This window comes from Rhipicephalus microplus, chromosome 4, assembly GCF_043290135.1.
Source record: "Rhipicephalus microplus isolate Deutch F79 chromosome 4, USDA_Rmic, whole genome shotgun sequence".
Taxonomy (NCBI): domain Eukaryota; kingdom Metazoa; phylum Arthropoda; class Arachnida; order Ixodida; family Ixodidae; genus Rhipicephalus; species Rhipicephalus microplus.
The window spans coordinates 131,258,170-131,278,000 of record NC_134703.1 but is presented as its reverse complement, the minus strand read 5'-3'; the positions used below and the strand labels follow the sequence as shown (position 1 = coordinate 131,278,000).

Below are 19,831 nucleotides of genomic sequence, written 5' to 3'. Positions count from 1 at the left end.
CATCACTTATCAGTGCTCTGTGATTTTCCGATGTCACAAAATAGCGCACATGAAATTTACAAAACATATTTGTTATGCTTTGTTTCAGAGACGTACTTGACAAAAATATTCGTCTCTGGCGATCCGTATGTGACGCTCTCCTCAGACGTATTATGTGCACATTGCGTTTCGCATTTTTGCCCAAATAAAAAATCGCACACGCCAAAAAACATTAAAAAAAAACACTGGGCTCTTTGGGAAAGAGCACAGACGTATAATAAAGTTTTCGGATACGAAAATTACTTAGGAACACGCTTTACAAAATATTATAAAAAATTAGGACGTTTAAAATGGCGAAACATTATATATATATATATATATATATATATATATATATATATATATATATATATATATATATATATATATATATATTTATATATATATATATATATATATATATATATATATATATATATATATATTTAAACACTTCCGAGGCTCGCACTGACCATCTTCTGCAGATACATATATAGGCGTCGAGTAACAATTATACTTGGTACACAAATATTGGCTTAAATGCCCTTGTAAAGTTACATCCCAATACCCCTGATATTGATAACTTATAAGAAATGATCGCTTTGCACCAATGCATCAAATTTTACATAAGACGTGCACTACGGGTACTTCAGTATTTCCTCATAGGCAAACGTGAGGTTGTCTATTGAGTCTTTTTTTTTTACGAAAATTGATGTTCATGCAGAAAAACTGAGCATTATAAATAGCTAAAGCTACATACGTGCAGAAGTATTTCTGTTCTTTTTTTATCTTTTTACTACACTAATATGCAAATGGTTGATTTTCTTCCTTTTTTCATTCGCTTACGGCTTCCCTTGTTAGTCGGTTCTAGTAGGAGAACTCCGTAATTCGCGATAACACTGTTTCACTGCAAGGTAATATTGCCAACATTTTTATTCCACATCTGTATAATTTGGTGATTACCGGTTTCGTTCACTATCTGTTATACTGTATATGTACATGATCCTCGTAAGGTTTTTTTTTCTTGGTACGGCCTTTAGCGACGTTTAACTCAAGGGTGTTGAAAAATAATAAAGAGCACGCGGTTACTTGTTCGTTCACTCCCATGTTTCTGTGTCTATTTTTGCATTTCAAAACAGCCTTTCAAACACTCACAATCTCTACATAAAATGTTCCTTCAGGAGTCGAGTGGCGCACTGTTTTGTGACCATCTTTGCATTAATGTGCTTCGTCTATACCACTTCGCCTATCTGCAACACGATGTTTTTTTTGAATTTGGCAAAAAGGCATAAAAGGTCCATTCGCGAATCACTCCATTGACCAACTCCGTTCAGGACTGATGTTATCACGTTTCGATTATACATGGACCATTATTCTCCTTATCTCATAGTTTAGAGCATAGCTTCTATTTAGTTTGCGTGTATACATTAATCCACAACAAAACAGGACTTTCTTTAGATAAGATTACGGAGCAGCTGCGTTTTCTCTTCATCTTGAGTGTTTCTGCATATTCCTCTAATTTGGGGCATTCCTGCTAGCCGCGCCCCCATGCGTCTGGCCCAACGATAGCAGGACCACAGCACCATATGCACACAAGCCAATAAATAATGAAAACAAAATAAATAGCAATCAGTAAAAAACTATCTCGTTGCAAAATATGGTCCCACGAAAAGCTGCGGAGACACATTGCAACAGAAAACCCACTTCCCGCCAAGCAGAAGCCGTGTTGTGAGTTTTTCTTTCAGCAGCTCCACTAGAGCGGCAATAAAACTCACGCTGTCTGCAGCTTTTCGGGCCTTGCTGTCTCTTCTTTCTCGACGTGCTTTGGTGGTGCACTTGGCGTTTGGTTGGCCATTCGTCAGTGTCGTTGGGGGCCCTCCTTACCCCGTGCATCCGGTGGTAGTGCCTTCCAATTGGCTGTCGAGGAAAGAGAACAATGATTGACGTATCCTCCAATGGGCCGAGCACGTCGTTGTCGACAGCCCATTTACGTGCCACGAATACGTTTTTTTTTTTTCAAGGCCGCTCACTTTGGCAACTAAAAGATACAACCCATAGACCTACCCGAATATCACGGGACAGCTTAGTCAGGCACGATCGTGCCTAAATGCCACTCGTTTCTAATTCGACTTATCAAACCGAATTCCTGGTGCTTTCGAGTTCAACGCGCGAACGCCTAGCGGGGATGGAAGGCTGTGAAGTTTTGTTTGTTTGTGTGGAGCGAAAATGCTCTTCCTTGCGATGGCAGACAAATGACAGTAAGCTCGGGGCCACCAGGACATTTGCCGGTAAGTGAATAAGCTGTACGTGAACGATGACCTAAGCGTTGGGCACCTGTTTCACTAACTTCATGCCAATTTTTATTTTCTCGCCAATATAGCGTCAGTTTTATTGAGAGTGTTCCTTGATGCTCTAGGTCACTGTACACAATGTAGAACTTGAACGAGTCTCGTGATATATCTGCCGGACAGGAAAGCTGCTTCATAAAGTGTCATACGATAGCGCCACTTTTTTCAGTCAATTGAATTCAGTTATCATTCAATTTTTCTTGATGTACACACACACACACGAAAAAAGAAGGCTTGTGACGTCGACTTTTTTTCTTACGAGCTGAAATAGAATGGCGGGATTTTTTTTTTTACTTAAGAATTAAGTACTCATTTTAGGGGCGAAATGGCAGTGGTATATGATGAATTTGCTAACTTTTCTGCATTCTTTACAGTGCACCTCCAGGATTACAATGGTACCCCAGGCCCCCTTTCCCCCGCACAACGTGTGCAGTGGCAGCCTGGACAAGGTAAGACCGCTGTCATTTTATTCACCGCATAGATTAGACCTTCCGGCTGCAACCTTAGCTAAATAATATATTAGCAGTTAGCCACGAATGACTGATGGAGTTGCAGAAAAGGACGCAAAAAAAAAAAGCAAAAACGCTTGTCGGCACGACAAGTTAGCGTGAACTATGTAGGGGCAGTTTACGAAAACGTGTGTGTTTAAGGTTGTGAATTACAAACAAGTGTGATAATTTGAAGCAAGGTATTTGGAAACAACCTATGCGTTTATCACGGCTTTTATTATTCTGCATGCTGGTTGCCTGTGCAGGGACGCTTTTTGTTTTGGACAAAATCAGAAGCATATAAGCGTAACAAAATATTTCTATTACCTAATAGATGTTTGGTACTGCTCAAATATAAGCTTCTTATTTTAGCTATGCAGCTTTTTCTCAGCAGCACGGAATGGCACGTAGGAATTTACGGTGTTTTTGTGTAAGAAACTTCATTGCTTTCTGGTCTTGTCATGCTTTTCTTAATGCTTTGGTTAATACTCAGTATAGTTCTACAGCTAATAAGCATTTACATGACACGTGGTTATGCTTCTTTCAAAAGTCAGAATTAATCTTCATGCATGAAAGAAGCCCTTATTTTCTGGTAAAAATAAATTGTGCACTTCTATTTATAGTATTAATCCCTCTCAAGCTGCGTCATCGATAAGCAGCTACTATACATGAGCAAAAACCTAATAACATTTACGTTGTTATTGCTACAACAAGTGTGACATCCCACTTTGCCTGCCAATTTTAAATTAACCTTTGCGATAGCTTTTTGTGATGCGGTGCGCTTATTCTCACTGGCTGGTGCAAAGTGTTCCAACATTCGTGCAAGGATATTAAAAGTACTGACATCCCTTAACGAGAGAAGTCCACCTCCCAACATTAAAAAGTGAGAAGAGCTATTGTAAAAAATATTTTTGTTCAAAGTAAATTTATTGGTTTTGTGAGAATTTCTATGTTGTTCCAAGCCACGTGCTGCCTCTGACACCTAGGAAATTGTAACTCAGGCAATGGAACCGGCTGTATCAATGTCAAAGGAATGAAAATTGAAGATAACAAAACCACGAAGCACTGTGAAAATCTATAACCGAATCGCAAAGCATAGCAAGGCAATAATATAATCATAAACATATTCCTATAATAATAATAATAATAATAATAATAATAATAATAATAATAATAATAATAATAATAATAATAATAATGAGGCAAAAAACAATGGGGGTACAGAGTAAATAAACATCACACAAACATATCTCTCACGGAAATGTTGTCAATGTACTGCCAATGAGCAAATAATTTGGAGCCTCGACAGGCAATAAATATCTGCTTCATGGGGAGGGCATACTAAATTTTGCCAATACCTGAAAGTTGAAGCGACTTCACATGGCTTCATTATTCGCTGGTTTGGTAACGTCGAAAAGCGTCAGAGAGTGATTACTTTGCCATTGTGCTCATGCAGAACTATATTGAAATTTATGTCACTCAGACATTGGGCCGATCCCACAGACAACTGCAGTTCAATGAACAACATACGTTAGGATGAATGATAAAATTGAATTTGACTTCAAATTTTGAAGGAACCTTCCTAATAAAATGAATAAATGAGTGGCAGACATTTTCCCCTTATGAAAAAGTACCGATGCCTTCAACGTCATTAATGCCCAGATTTCAAAATTGTTCAACTACATATATATGAAGATTGAGAAGGGCATCAGTCGAAACAATAGTTTATCTTGTTTAGGCGTTCTCATCTTTTTCCTCTTGATTTCACACATTCATCCTAATCATAGCACGTCACACGCCAGTGTTCTAGTTCGATATATGCCAACATAGAAGCAAAATGATGCTCTCGTATTTCTAAAAAACTGAGCGCTTGTTCTTCCTGCCATTGATATTTTTTGTTGTGTTACTACTGCTGTGTTCTCGAACTTTATACGGTGCGTATACGCATACGTTTGCTGCTTATCTCGAAGCAGTGTATTCTGTCATTGACAATCGGCCATCTATGCAAGCCAAGTTTTATATGACGGAGAAATTCAAGCCCTAATATATTCAAGTTATTTAGTTTAGAAGGGCAGAACGTTGCGCAATTATGTACTCATTCATTATGATACTTAGGAACGCGGAACTCAGAAAATACAAAAAAAAAGAGATATAGACAAATACGAGCGCTAGTCTAGTCTAGTTCTTGTGTGTTTTGTGGTCCTAGGTATCATCATCAACTTTTTTTGAAATCGTGTGAAACGGCTGTTTTCCTCTTTTGACGATCGCGGTGGTGTATATTGGTTACAGCCCTCGGCTGCTGTTCCGAAGCGCGCGGGTTCAGTATAAAACGCGGCAATCGCATTTACATGAGGACGAAATGCCAGAGGCCCGTGTACTATGCGATGACAGAGAATGTTGAAGAACTCCAGATGGCCCAAGTATGCACCAATACGACGTCTCTCACGAACATATCGTGGGTTTGTGACGTAAAGGTTCAACCATTATTATTATTATTATTATTATTATTATTATTATTATTATTATTATTATTATTATTATTATTATTATTATTTGATGACTTTTATCAAAAGCACAACAGAACACCGTTCTTGCTTCAATTTGAAACTGTTCGGGTTATGAAACTAGAGTATCTACCAATACCACAGACATGAAAACAGTCGCACGGTGATCGCTTACAATATAAAACTACCTTTCAATTATAAAGCGCACTTTTAGCGCCTAAATGCCAACTTGCAGTCACCATGCTCAACAATCGCGACTACAGTAGATATTTCCTATTCTGCACAATAGATTATTCACAATGTGAAAGCTGACAGATAGTCTACGTAGATACTCCATGGTCGGATATTGAGCCGTAAATTCACTACTGTGTATTTTCTTTTGGAGGAGAATTCAGCATTTGCGATATGAAATTCATTAGCAATCTCTATGCACTGGGGTCTAAAATGAAGCTTCAAATTTACAAAAGTGAGTATTTATTTCCCAATAGATTTCGAGCTATGCAATTGCAATGTACACTCTGATACAACTGCTAGGTTATGATGGGGTCTTAAATGTCAAGTCCTTCTTCCGCATGCCTGCAGTTTATCATTCGGTGCATGCATTGTAGAGTCACTTTCTACCTGATCAAAGGCCTCGGAGTGGCGAATAATGAGAGCATCATTTGGCAACCTCGAGTCCGACAACATTTCACACCATGATTTGTACTACAGCGACTTACTTTATGAACGTAAAATAAAATATTCTCGGTAAACCATTTCGGCGTGATGTTTTCTGCAGCCAATGACAACTTTCCAATGGAATATTTAACAAGCTTCTCTGCTGTCACACACGCACGAATTACAAACTTTCAGCATTCATACTAAATCATGGGGGCATATGTTATATTAATTGCTACTAGGCAGCGTCTGTGGTTCATGATGTTTCGTTATTCTGAATTTATTACTTTTTCGCGACTTCTAAAGCCTGCTTGATAAAAAATATATATACCCTTGTCCTATACGCTTGATTTCGCAACTGCTTGGAGAACGAAAATGCGTCTTCCCATATAACGAGAGAACGCCTTGCTGCATTCACCACAGTCTCAGGCAGAGCAGCTATATATATATATATATATATATATATTCGTGAATATTCTAATTGTATGCACCGCGCGTTCTCTGTTGGACGTGGTCTGCGAACCAGGCCGTTGTTCCCTTATTCAAATGCCACAGGCTCACCCTTCTTTGTGCGTCTCATTTCGTGAAAGAGGATGCCGTGTCCTCTACTTGGCTACGGGGGACGAATGCAGAGCAAGCTGAGCAGGAGGAGAAGGGAGAGGAAGGCATTCCCGCGGGATCGGCCCTAATGAAAACCGATGGGAGCAGGCCGGACCGCCTTTTCCTGTCTGTGCGAGATCAAGGGTGTCGCTTGTGTTGGCATCACTTCGTGGGTTTAGAAGAGCTAGGGAGGAAAGGGGATAAAGGGGGACGTGCTGCCTCTCGTCGAGCCATTTGCTCTTAGGTAGAGCCCACGATTCGGGTCCTGCGCGCTCCTTATACTCTTTTCTGGCACCCCCCCCCCCCCCCCCCCCCTTTCTGCGGCTACGAGGCTCAATCCATTTTTGCCTCCTGCTGACCCGCTCACAACCATGTACGATGTGGGGGTGCGGCAGCACTCCGATAACACATCTGGATCCGACAGGCACAGCGGAGTATGCTTCCATGGCGGTTGTGCTTCTTCGTAATTTTCTGATGGCGTGTGTTGATAGAAATCGTGTGAGCTTAATAAATTCAGTAAAAATCTGATTTCCACTAGGAGTAAGAGGCAGAACTGAGTTCAGGTATTCTGCGTGGCAGTCAAGCATTCTGCAACAATGCCACACCATGGCTTCGAACAACTCTGGAAAAAAGGACACCATGAAGTAATCATGTCAGGCAAGGTGTAGCGGTAACAGGTGTAATATCACGTGGCAAAAGCGTTGAATCACACCGGTCCTCTGAACATGTGGATTGCGCAATAAGTGGGTGGTTGAAAAGTGTCGATTCATGGCAATATCAGAGCTATCATTCATCATGATGACCATCAGTCAGAGCGCCAAAACATTGTGCAGCTTGAGAGCTCACGTCCAAACACGTGACCTGTCAAGCTGAGATCATGATGAGGATGAGCAACAGTAACACCTTAATCTGGAATATTCTCTTGACTTCATCATTGTTCATAATGGTAAACACTGTCGTAAATGTGTAATTTTCGGCTCTCTCTTGGCATCAGGTACGTGCCTTAGTTTCAGCGTTGACAGCAGATGAAGGTGAGCCGTCCTTTGAAGCCCATCAGTCCAACCTGGCGCATTCGTCTCCAAGCAGGCTCAATACTCTTGCTTATCTCATGGTGTGCTGGTTAATGGCCTTGAAGTCCTGAGCATAAAAAACAAAAAAAAAAACAAAGTCTGTGTAGTTTTATATCAGAATTAGTTTCATCTGGGTAAAAACACAGAGTAAATGAACATACCTTGAAACACCCAAGAAATTGGTGCAATTTTTCATGAGTATTCTGCATTGCGCTCAATAACTATTCCAGTATGTTACAAAGATTTTGTAACACAACATCGCTACTATGTACCGAAAAGTTGAAACACGACCTAACTTTATTACCCAAAGAATGAGAATCGCAGTTCGTTGGCAGAGTACTTACACTTTACGTTTGTGGGTGTTGCCAGAGACGTTTATAGCGGGGGCTGAGCTCGTATTGACACTTTATGAATTACGTGCAACTATAATACCTTTCCAATAGCTTTTGTTCACGGCAGTGTTCTCATCCAAACAAAACTATAAATCTCGAGAATTCTGAGCAAACAACACAACATATTCACAGGAACAGGAGACAGCAAGGGTGCTGTTTTTTTTAATGTCTTGTTTTTTGCGCTAAAAACTTCCTATATATGTGCATCATCTCGCCGAATTTCAAGTTTTGTTATAACTATAAGTGTCCTGTGAGGTAATGACTATCCAAGTCGCAGTGCTTTATACCATAAATCAAGTGACTGGTCTAAGTCATTGTAATATTAGCTTTTTGTCTCTTTGGTTAGGCTCTAACTCATCAGGGATTACTACCGAATTCGCTGCCCATCACGTTAACCAAAAAAAAAAAAACTTGAATGGTCAAGAAGTGTATGGACAAACTTAAATTTCCTAGTAACTCCAGATGTTCAGCTTCGGGTGGACATGTAGCTATGAGATTCAATAGCAAATCACACAATGTTGGCAGAGGCAAATAAAGCGACGAAACTGACAACTCCCGTACCATCAGCGCACGAGGAGTACAATCCGTCTCTGTATTAGCGAATCAATGGACGACACATCTTTGCGACGTGAGGCACCGTTGCGCACATTTGACAGAACACCTCCACTCCGGGAGGAAACGAGTGAATGCTCGCTTTCAGTACGTGCGCCTTTCCAAGGCACCGTCAATGAAGGCGAGCGGGCACCAATTTACTCTTCCGCTCAGTCACGTATTCGATATTGCCTGCCATCGCAAGACGGAGACCGAGAGCCTCTGTGTCGAGTGCCCTCAGCAAAGCAATAGCTTCTGGCTTACTTTGCAGGGGTCACGGCCCTATAGCTACCGTCTGCTACGTCGATTCCACTGAATAAGACGTACGAAGTAGAAACATTCGCATTTTTATGAGTCTTACCTTGTAAATGAATGATGTACCTACCTTTTATATAATGAAATGATTTTACCAAGCGTGGCAGCTCGTTTAAACAGCGCTCGTTTTGACAGAAACTATATAGTTGAAAACTGCGTGACCACTGCATCAACGATTTCAGAGTGAGATGTCTATCTCAGGAAGTTTCACAGTGACTATTGTAAAAGTTCATTTCATTTACTGTGTGTACTTTCTTTCACGGATCCCCATGTTCTACTCAAGTCATCAAAGGCAAAAGAAAGTGTCCAGGCCATGAACAATATGATTATACAAAATAAGGGTGCTGGTGATTGTCGATGATACAACACTCCACTTGAAACTGCAATGAAATTCTTCCACGTTTAAAATGGCGACTATATTGAAACACCCCAGTTAAATGTATCAAGATCGCGTGTTTTACGTTCTTATATTTTCGAATACCTGGATAAATTACTCCACCTAAAGCGATGACATCACTGAAATTGTGTTCACGACAGAGCGAGATAAGTGTGCACGCAATACTATTGCGTGGAATGAGTCGTCAAATCAAAACATACGATGTTTGGGTCAATTAAAATAATTGTCTGGGGAGGCCCATGGAGCTCTGTAGCTTAGTGCGCTGGCAGGCATGAGCAAGCTTCGTCTTCTCTACGTCGCTCTAGCTCGGTATTCGGCTAAATGTTAATGGCATCACTGAAAGGGCAGGTCATGGACAACAGACTGCATACTGGGGAACTAAGACTAAAATTTCTTTCTATTTCGCCTTTAACAGAGGGTTGTATTAGCTTGTAAAAACTGCGTGTCTTGTACAGAAGCTAGCATAACCATGGAGAAGCAATAGCTCGGAGGGCACGTGCTTTCTTGGTCCTCTTTTTCCTCTTCTACTTCCGATTTATCCGGAAGTAGAAGAGGAAGTGTGCCGGAATTTATCCGCAAGTGTGCCGATTTATCTGGCGTGGGGTGGAATAACTCGAAAGGGTTGGAAAACGAGTACGAGTGACTCAGTGAAAGAGACAGAAATGGAGAAAGAGATGAAGGGATGGAAGAGAACGATAGAAAAGATGAGGAAGACAGAGAGACAAAGAAAAAGATGGTTTTCGCTCGTGCTAAACGCGAGTAGTACATTTAAGTAGCCTATCAAGAAAGCTCATGACAGCTTGCATTTACTCATAAGGTAGCCGTTAGACGTAAAAAAACTGTATTTATAGATTTTTGTGATGGACAAATATGAGGCTTTCATACCTTCCCTAACGTGTTTTCAATCTGCTGTTAAGCTGTATAATTGTTCGAAATTCGCAGTTCGGGATCTGTAATCCTTTTTTGGTCTAACTTGGGCACAAACAAATGAGCGACACAGAAATTTACAACAGTGGTGAGGACAGGAGAAGGAAGCAACAAAAGGGAGAAGTTAGGGAGGACAAACTGCGATGAATGAATATGGCCTGACGAGGCAAAAGTGCGTTCACTAACTGAAGACTTCCCCGTAGATTCCGGCGAATTCACTGGTGCCCTCACGTATAACGCACTGATTCGAGAATGTATATATAACGCAATATACATATTTGTGTCGCGAGTGAAGTTTGGTAAAGCAGGGCTCTTTCGCCGATGAATCGACTACATTTTTTTGCTTACGTATTCTAACTAGACAAATAAGTTAGACTGTCAAAGTATTCACTGTACGAACAACATATCAAATTAACCAGCGCACTCAATTTACCCACGTGAATACGCCGAATTTCGTTACATGCAGTAAAATTATACAGATAGCTTTATACTGAGGATGTTTATAAGGTAGTGTAAACTGAGAACATGTGTCTTGAATATTACTCTCATATTTATATTTAAAGTATTTCGGAAATACTGGCACGAATTTTTAGTCTACATTCTTGCTTTTACCTCAGTATTGTAATAACTACATTCTTGCTTTTAACTCAGATTTCAGATCAGTACTAGGAGATCTGGAAACATGGAAAGTGATGTACTAATTAATTTTATCTGGGCCCTTTACATGGGAATTGTATGTCGTAGCAGTGTGTGTTTAACGTGGCGTCATGACAGAAAAACATGTCCCATGCAAGCGAAACAGGGCATTGGATAATTTTGCTGAGACAACTGTGGAGGCTTGACTGAATCTTATTTCTGGATATAGTGCTCACATTTCATAATTGCACATCATGATTTAGGTTCCGAATAATCGAGAGTTTTCTAGAAACACGTCCTAATTTACCCATTTTAAGTACAATTAACTGACACTTTTTCTAAGCTCTTCAAGATCTGCAGACGCTTTGGTTAACGAAAAACAGCACAATAAAAAAGTAGAAGACAGTTCGCTCGTCCAAATGAGACCAAATATAAAAGACAATGTTGCTGTTATAACAGCAGAAAGCCAACGTTTGTCAAAAGAAGCGCCCTTTGTCCATTATTTATCTAACACTTACCAGTGTTGGTAGTGCGCGAATAAGTATGGCATTTGATACAACACAAAATAATTCACAGAAGCACGTTGAAGAATGAGGGAGGAGTAGGCCGAGGAATGCATTACATTAAAAATGCCCCTTTAATACCTTATCAACACAAACCATGCAGGCATTTCCTGTATAGGGTGTTTCAATTTCCCTGTAGCCACCTCAGTGTCGATAGTTATAGCGCGAGAACAGAACGACGACACAGAGACAAGAAGGACACGAAGGACACGTCTCTGTGTCGTCGTTTTGTTCTCGTGCTATAACTATCGTCATGTCATACCAACTAGCCGAAGCTGCCACACCTTAGTGCGTCGAGTGTCTTCTGCTGTACTGCAGCATGAAGCAGTTGTAGCCTGCCATAAACTTACAATGGCAGCCCGGCATTTCTCATGTACCCAGCGAGACAAAATCACCGAGAAAAAGACACACAAGACAGACGGACAAATACGGAAGCTTAAAAACCTGCTCACCCAGCATATTGTTTTGTGGAACCTCGCTTACGGCCTTCAATCTCTCCAGTTGGTTGCATTAGTTACCGTCAGCGCTCCGTATGTCTTGGTGTGCTTTCTCCTCTGCGGTGCAGTATCACGCTGTAAACACGGAAGCTGAACGCCAACTCTCGCAACGGAGTGTTTGACATTTCACTCGTGATTTATATAATTTCTTCACGCAGCTTATAAGCAGACCGCATGTCCCGCTAAATCTTGAGGGCAGATTATGTACGACACGTTCGACAAATAAACAGAGCATAATGAACGTGCTTTATAGTTGGAAGCGCCAAGCTTTAGCTCATCTACATAATAAGAATTGAACCTGAATGACAGTGCTACCAAGAAGCTAGTATCATCTAATGTCCATGTGGTCAATGAGCACATTGTATTCTAGGTGATTATTTACGGATTTCAGGTATTACTAGTTCGCTTCAACGAACATTAACAACAGTAGAACATGAACCTGAGAACCTTCCAACTTGGGCGAGTACAAAACGTTAATGTTGCTAGAATGCTTTTTCTATTCCCTATATAAACAGTTATTATGATCGTATCATTCACCAGTGTTGCAGCAGGTGTTGGAAATGCCATGATGGAAGGACAGTGCAAGCGAACACACGCTAAATAGCACACTGTTACCACACTTGTTACACTGAGCATCGTCGCATGCGGAGTTCGCGGATGATTCACAAACGTGTTTACCAACACTCTTGCATGTATGTACACATAAACAGGAGTTCACGCAGTGCGCAGGTTGATATACCCGGATGCAATTTGTTGATTTGTTGTATCCCTCTCATCGTAGACGTATCCTGCAAGCGCATCTTGTATAATACTGACCAAAAATACTCGCTCTATTTACGGACAAGGCGTTCACTATATAAGGCATCGTACGCTTGCTCTTTGATTGCATGTGCGAAACTAGCCACTTTAGAATGCCCTATATATAGAATGACCTAACCATAACGTCACCAATGCGACATATTTACTTTATAAGCATAGGTGCTCTTTGATTACATGGCCTATTGAGTGTGCATTGTTACAGTGGTTTATTACAATATCCATTGCAATTGTCAATAGCACCCTCACTCATTTTTTCAAGAAAATGATTTAGTCAACGTAGGCAGTCAACTTCGTTCAACCGATTTATAATAGCCCTATTATATACCACATATACTCAACTCCCAACGAAAACAAGAACAAATTTTTTGTGGAAGTGCGTGTACGTCTTGGAAATTCAGAAATCCCAAAGAAAAGATTAATATTGGTTGCAGTGTTACCCTCCTACCTGTAAGCTTCTCAATTATGCTTAACATGCCGCTACAACAAGGGCACCAATATATATGTTTTTATAAATTTACGGCGAAACCACTAACACATTGTGTAGCCACGTGTTTGGAAGCTATATTAAATTCGTTCGTTTGGTTCCTCGAAATTAACCTTGACACATCCGCGAATAGGAGCAGCGACTGTGCATTCGCTTATTTAGCCATCTCCGAATCACATTCTCATAATGGCATATTAATCTTGAATTGAATATCATATTCGCATATTCAGTCTTCGGCCGTGCCACGGCCGAAGATTGATTATATATATATATATATATATATATATATATATATATATATATATATATATATATATATATATATATATATATATATATTAGTGAGGTGCATTTAGTTTAGGTTCTATATCTATCGTTCTCTACGCATATCAGTTCCTTCATAATACTATTCGGTGGAACAACGAGTGAAACCACACGGCAGCAACAATCTTTTTTATTAAAAATCTCTCCTATTTTTTTAGTATACTATACCTCATCCAAAGCACTACGACGTATTTCCTGTCGCATTTATAAAATATATTTCCTGAAAATGAAGTAAATAGAGACAACTCCACTCGTTACCACTCGGTGTCGTCCAGGTAAAGTTATGGCAGTGCATATTGAATCATATTGCATATTTAATGCAATGCTGAATCGCTGAGGCCTTCGTTGAAGAACACAAATAATGACCTCAGAACAAGCACACTTATTACACGCCCCTGAAACTTATCACCATTCCTAAGTGGCAAATCAGATCAAACCGACATGCTCGAAGGCTGTGTACCTAAACAGGATGTTAAGAAACACAAGATGGCCAAAATTTCCGGATGGCTGCCTGAAACACTGAACGTGGTTATAGAAAAATGTGTTTTTGTGCACCGATAAAGTTATAAGGGTTGAATTAGCTTTCAGTGCATAAATTCTAAACCTTATGCCCTGACTGTCGATCCACGATGTCACACTCTACGTTCTGAGTGTTCGGTGCACCTGATAGTCATGCCATGGTTTTTGTACGTAAGACTACAGAATTGTTAATATTTTCATTGCGTGACAAATCTTGTAGCAGCCCTCTTCTGCAGCAGACAGGAAACGCACTGCGCTGACGTGGCTTCCGATCGATGCGGCGTAGTGTGGCGATCTTCCAAAGGATGGCAGCACGTCCCAGCGAGCCTCAAATCGATTTTTTCTCGCGCCTAAAGATGGCTGCCGATTCGAAAAAAAAAAAAAAACCTTGGAGCCGGGGGACAAGGCATGGCCGACGCACGTCGACATTATCGCTGCTATAAAACAGTGGGGTTATTTTATTCCTGACATACCTTCGCAATCGGAAGCTTATAGGAATAAATCCCTTATGTTCATTAATAAATAAAAAAATATGCTGAATTTACCGCCCACTTTTTCAGTAACCAATTTCTTCTGCACGGTAATGTAAATATATTAATCAGTCGATCTAGTTGTGTATTCATCACGTTTCTCGTGTAACTGAAAAAATAACATTTGGGAAACACAATCATTACTGTCTCAGTACAGCCTTTATTTTCCACGCATTCTTCGTACTTCAACCAGAATTTGACGGCGCTGCACATCCTATTAACATCAATGTTGAACACGCGCTGTATTTTATATGCAGTGCTAGAAAACATGTGTTCAGAACCTAAAACAAACATAAATAACTATACTGAATTACTCTTGATAAAAATGAAGCCACTTAAGATGACTGAAATATGCATTGATACTTGTAAGATATTTAGCACAACCTTCATTCTCGCAAACACTCACACATCCACCCGAGTAACTCGCACAACACTCAGAGCTCACTACCAACATTTTTTTGTTGTTGTAACACACACGACACGCTGAGTGTCGTGTGTGTTACTCGGGTGGATGTGCGAGTGTTTGCGAGAGTGAAGGTTGCGCCAAATGTGTTACATTATGTCGAATAACCAACTAGCCCAATGACTAGTTTTGTTGCGCCTTGATTGTTATATGTCTATCAGTATTCGATTTCATTTCCATACAGTACTACCTGAGGTTACAATATAGGCATCGTCGTGATTGCTGTGTAACCACTTGATAAATAACCAGCGCGTCGGTGAACAATATGAGGAACTTCACAATGTTACTAGTTAGCAAAAATAAAAGATGTGTACTGCAATTGAAGTGCTCCAATAGATAATTCAAAAGTGCAAATGTCATCAAGCAAGCATGTCAATTCTGTCAGCATTACGAAACTATCAGAAACATGCGGGGCACTTGAAAATATGCGCGCCATTGACGGGCAGTCGTCATACAAAATGCATTGACATTGCAAGGGATTTGTTGGGGTCTCGCCTGACGTATGAGCTCTCAAACTGCCTCGTAGTTACTTTTTTATGAAGTGATATCGTTTATTGAAACCACTTCGAACAAGGTATATGTGGTGAAAGTGAATTGTGAGCGCGTATAGTAATCTCGACAACGTGCTTCCACGGAGACCTGTATGGCTGCCTCACGTTCTCTTTATTATACGGCCCCCTTTCCGGCGTGTTTTAACACCAGTAACGTCTTTTACGGCCCTGTTTATTGGTCCACGTCTGTCGGAACGATCCTAAAACTATTGTGGCTGCCGTAAAATAAATAAAAAAGCAAAACAAAACAAACTCCATCGTATACAGCGTCCTTCATGGATGAATGAGAGCCCACAAATTTTGTGTTTTTGTTTGTTACTCGTTTCCTGGTAGTCCTTGTGATTACTTGCGTTGTGCGACCATAGTTTCATCAAATTGAGTCATAGGAAGTGGACAATGTTGCGAGCTGATGTATAGCGTGTCAAATGTATTGATATGTTTCATTAGTATGTTGTTGTACAGCACAGGCGACGCTAAAAGTGAGGCCCTAGTTGAATAAGTCACAATCAAGTGAACGTGTAAATGAGCACTTACTAAATGAGCCTAACACAACGACATTGACCATTTTTTCACTATTATAATATTGTTACGCACAAGGAGTACCAGGACGTATATGGCTGAAGGGGGCCGTTTATTTTGGTCGCGAAGAGAAGCGCCGGAGTGGCCAACAGGTTGATGATCGCAGTGTCATCGTCTTCCTTCTTCCTCCAGCTTGGGGCAGCCAGCATGTTCACCCATCTTCGTTTTATTCCCAGGCGTGCGCAACATTCCTCCCCTCGCAGACGAAGCCCGCCGGGCGAGGTAATTGATTCACATGTTTAAAAAACTCGTATGTCACAATATTGAGATATGGAGAAGATAGATTCATTAACCGCAGCACACGTTTGGGCAATCCTGTCGTTTTTTGCGCGTATTATTCATACTGCTGTCTAAGATGTACTGTAGGTACGAAAGTAGCAATATATAGTTAAGCAGATGATATATACTTAAATCGTAATTTTCACATTGGAGGTGATATTCGGGTATGTTAGATTTCAAACCACCCACCTGATGCGCGTATGGCAATATATATTTAACGTAGAACTATGTAAGAAAATTTCTCAAGGGTACAAAGGCAGGGCAGTGGACACGAGCACAGTTTTGAAAAGTTCTGCGTGTCTGTTTTTCTGAAAGAAGTCAGCAGAACTTGGTAAGTTCGGGTTCTACATTTGTGTTTGAGAATAATTTCAGGCGTCTGATGTTGCGGCAGTGTACGTCATCTACTTCTAATGCGCAGTGAATGGGAACCAATCCTGTCCTCTTCGCAACCATATCCACCCCCCTCCCCCCCCAGCACATGTGCACCTTTTAGTCTCATCTATCTACTTATCTTTCACATTCTCACTCGCATGCTTGCCTTCTCGTGGAAGATATTATTTTACTCTTTATGACTAGAGGTCATCTCGCCTTCACGCAACCTGCCCAGTTCTTGCCAATTTCTTCTTTATTTTAGATTAAAATGTCCTAAACGCCTGTTTGTTCTTTGGCCCATCCACCTCTCTTCTTGTTCCTGAACAATGTAGCTCTGATTTTCATTTCGAGGGCACGCAGTGTCTTCTTCGCACGGCACCAGTGCACATTGCGTTGTAAATAATGAGATTCTTCAGACTTTTCAACCAATTCCAACAGAGCGTCTCCGCTACGCTGACTTGAAACCGTCACTTTGACGCCATTAGGTGCTAACGTGATTTTTATCTGCGACACCAAAGCGACTAATCTTCGAACTTGACCATCCCCTAGAGGCACCCCATCAGTTACCGCTCGAATTAGCGAATCGTTAAAGGTGTTATAAAAAGTCTCAGACGTGCGAATTTCGCAGTCGCAATAAACTGACGAAACAAACAAAAAATTTTTACTTGTGGTGCAAGTGTATGAAGACGGTTCTCGAAATGAAGTGACTCGTCGCAAAAAAAAAAGAAGCTTTGACTCTTCGCGGACGAGCTATGTGGAAGCTGTAAGCATGGCGCGCCCATGCAATTGCGTGCGCAGACCGAATTTACGGCGCTATTACGCACTCGCGCTTCTCCGCGTTTGAAGGAAGAGCGCGGCTCACGCGAAAAGCCGCAGGAATGTCTGCCCATATAATGCCCGCTTCAATTTACGCGCACTCCTCAAGGAAAGGGCGGCGCTATGGGAGGCATTCCGGGCAGGCTCGACCCGGGCTTCCTACCCGGCATCTTGTTTGCTTCATTCTTTCAGAGCAATCCAAGCTTCTTATTCACAATATATTTTTATATAGTGTACTGGCATTTTCCCTCTTCTTTTATCTATTATATTCCTTTGCTCTTCTTTGCAACCAACCCTCAACGTCGCGTGCGGGTGCCTCCGCTATATGAAGCTGCAGTTCGGACGTATATAGGGGTTCTCGTGAGCCCAAACCCGAGGCGTCCCCTCTTATTTCGCAGCGGCGTAGAGTCCACAACTTATCTTGTCGTCATTCTCAGTGGTCGTGAACTTTCCGCATAATATACGTCCCTTGACGCCGTCTCTGCAATGTGACGCAGAGGAAGAAGGCTATTATAGCCCCTACCACCTCTTTGTATGTAAATTCTCAGCTTCGCGGCCATCCATTTCTTCTTCGATCTCACGGCAGTCTGCGTGCAGTTCTGTAAATTGCCTGTTTCTTTTCTTGTTCTTTTTTTAATTTTTCCCACTGGGCACTGCGCACGCGAGGTTTCGTTATTGGAAAAATAAGAGGATGTATTGCGGAAGACAGAGAGAAATGAACATTCATACATAGACAGAAACGAAAGAGACAAACAGGGATCGTTGACCCCGTGTTCACACAGGAAGAAGCGCTTAAAAAGTATACTCTGTGCCAGCGAACGTTACTATTGCATGAGGAATACAATTCACCAGCACTCTGGGAGCTGCAACACACCCCAGAAGTCTTTCGTTATAAACCTTCTCATTCGGTGACTAGTCCGTGTGAAACTCAAGTTCTTTCCGGCTTACTGTGCGTTCCAATCATTCAGTGCGGACCTCTCAAGCTATTGTGAAATACACATGCAGCCACTTGACGGCCGCTATTTATTTGTGTTTCAAAACATAAGTAATTCTGCTGATTTTCGGGTATGCTATTCACCTCGGTCGTTCGGAGAAGCGGTAGTTGTCATATGGAGTTGCCCTATGTGTTTCTTGAACTATATTACGGAACTGTTTCTATCAAAACATATGAAACACTTTTTGTCAAAATAAAACAGCATATTTATATTGGCATCTCGTGATTCATAACCCTTACGCTCTTCAGAAGAAGTTATGAGCTCTGGCACACTCACACTACTCATCAAAATAAAACAGCATATTTATATTGGCATCTCATGATTCATAACCATTACGCTCTTCAGAAGATGTTATGAGCATTGGCACACTCACACTAAGATACCAAACGCGTTACAGTCCGTTCTGTTTGTTGACGCTGCTTCGATAAAGATGATACTCCCATTAGTATAACAGTATACGGGATTTTACGTCCCTAAACCACGACATGATTATGAGAGACACCTTAGGGGAGGTATCCGGTAATTTCGACTATCTGGTGTTCTTTACCATGCACCTACATTGTGCAATACACGGTCCTCTAATATTTTGCCTTCATCGAAATGCGACCGCCGTGATCGATCCGGCGACCTTCGGCTCAGCAATCGAGCAATATAACGACTGTTTACTCACGGTGGATGATACCCCATTTACAAAGCTTTAGGTAGTGTTATTTCGTTTTTTGGATCGGTAAGTCCTTTATTCATACGAGAAAGTCGTTTCAGGATTAAAACTAGAAAAAAAAAACAGCTATTCCTCTTGGACATAACTTGCTATTCAGGGCGTATTTGAACAGTTAATGTAGTGATGCAAGAAAAAAAAACAATCCAGACTTTGAACCAGCCACAAATATTTAAACAGTCGTGAGGTCTGTTGTTTGTTACGCTTGTGTTCAGACAGAAACGAGTCCTTATCACTTTCTCAAGCGTGGCGAGCGTGTTTTCTTAAAAGTTCACTCTTTATTTTTCTTGATGAAGATGACACTACAGTTCCTTCCCGCTTTTTCACAATGTTGTAGGTATGTTGAACTATAGAAACCCGAAACAAACGTTTCGCCCCC

The 19,831-nt window shown here is 41.0% G+C and overlaps 1 protein-coding gene across 1 annotated transcript in view; it reads left to right on the top strand.

Annotated features, from left to right (window-relative positions):
* The window catches only part of LOC119172871 (homeotic protein ultrabithorax), a 502,883-nt gene that overhangs the window by 84,802 nt on the left and 398,250 nt on the right, over positions 1–19,831 (top strand). Inside the window, exon 2 of the transcript XR_012894980.1 lies at positions 2,741–2,815. The gene's annotated coding sequence lies outside the window, so the exon portion shown is untranslated. The remainder of the gene's footprint in view (positions 1–2,740; positions 2,816–19,831) is intronic.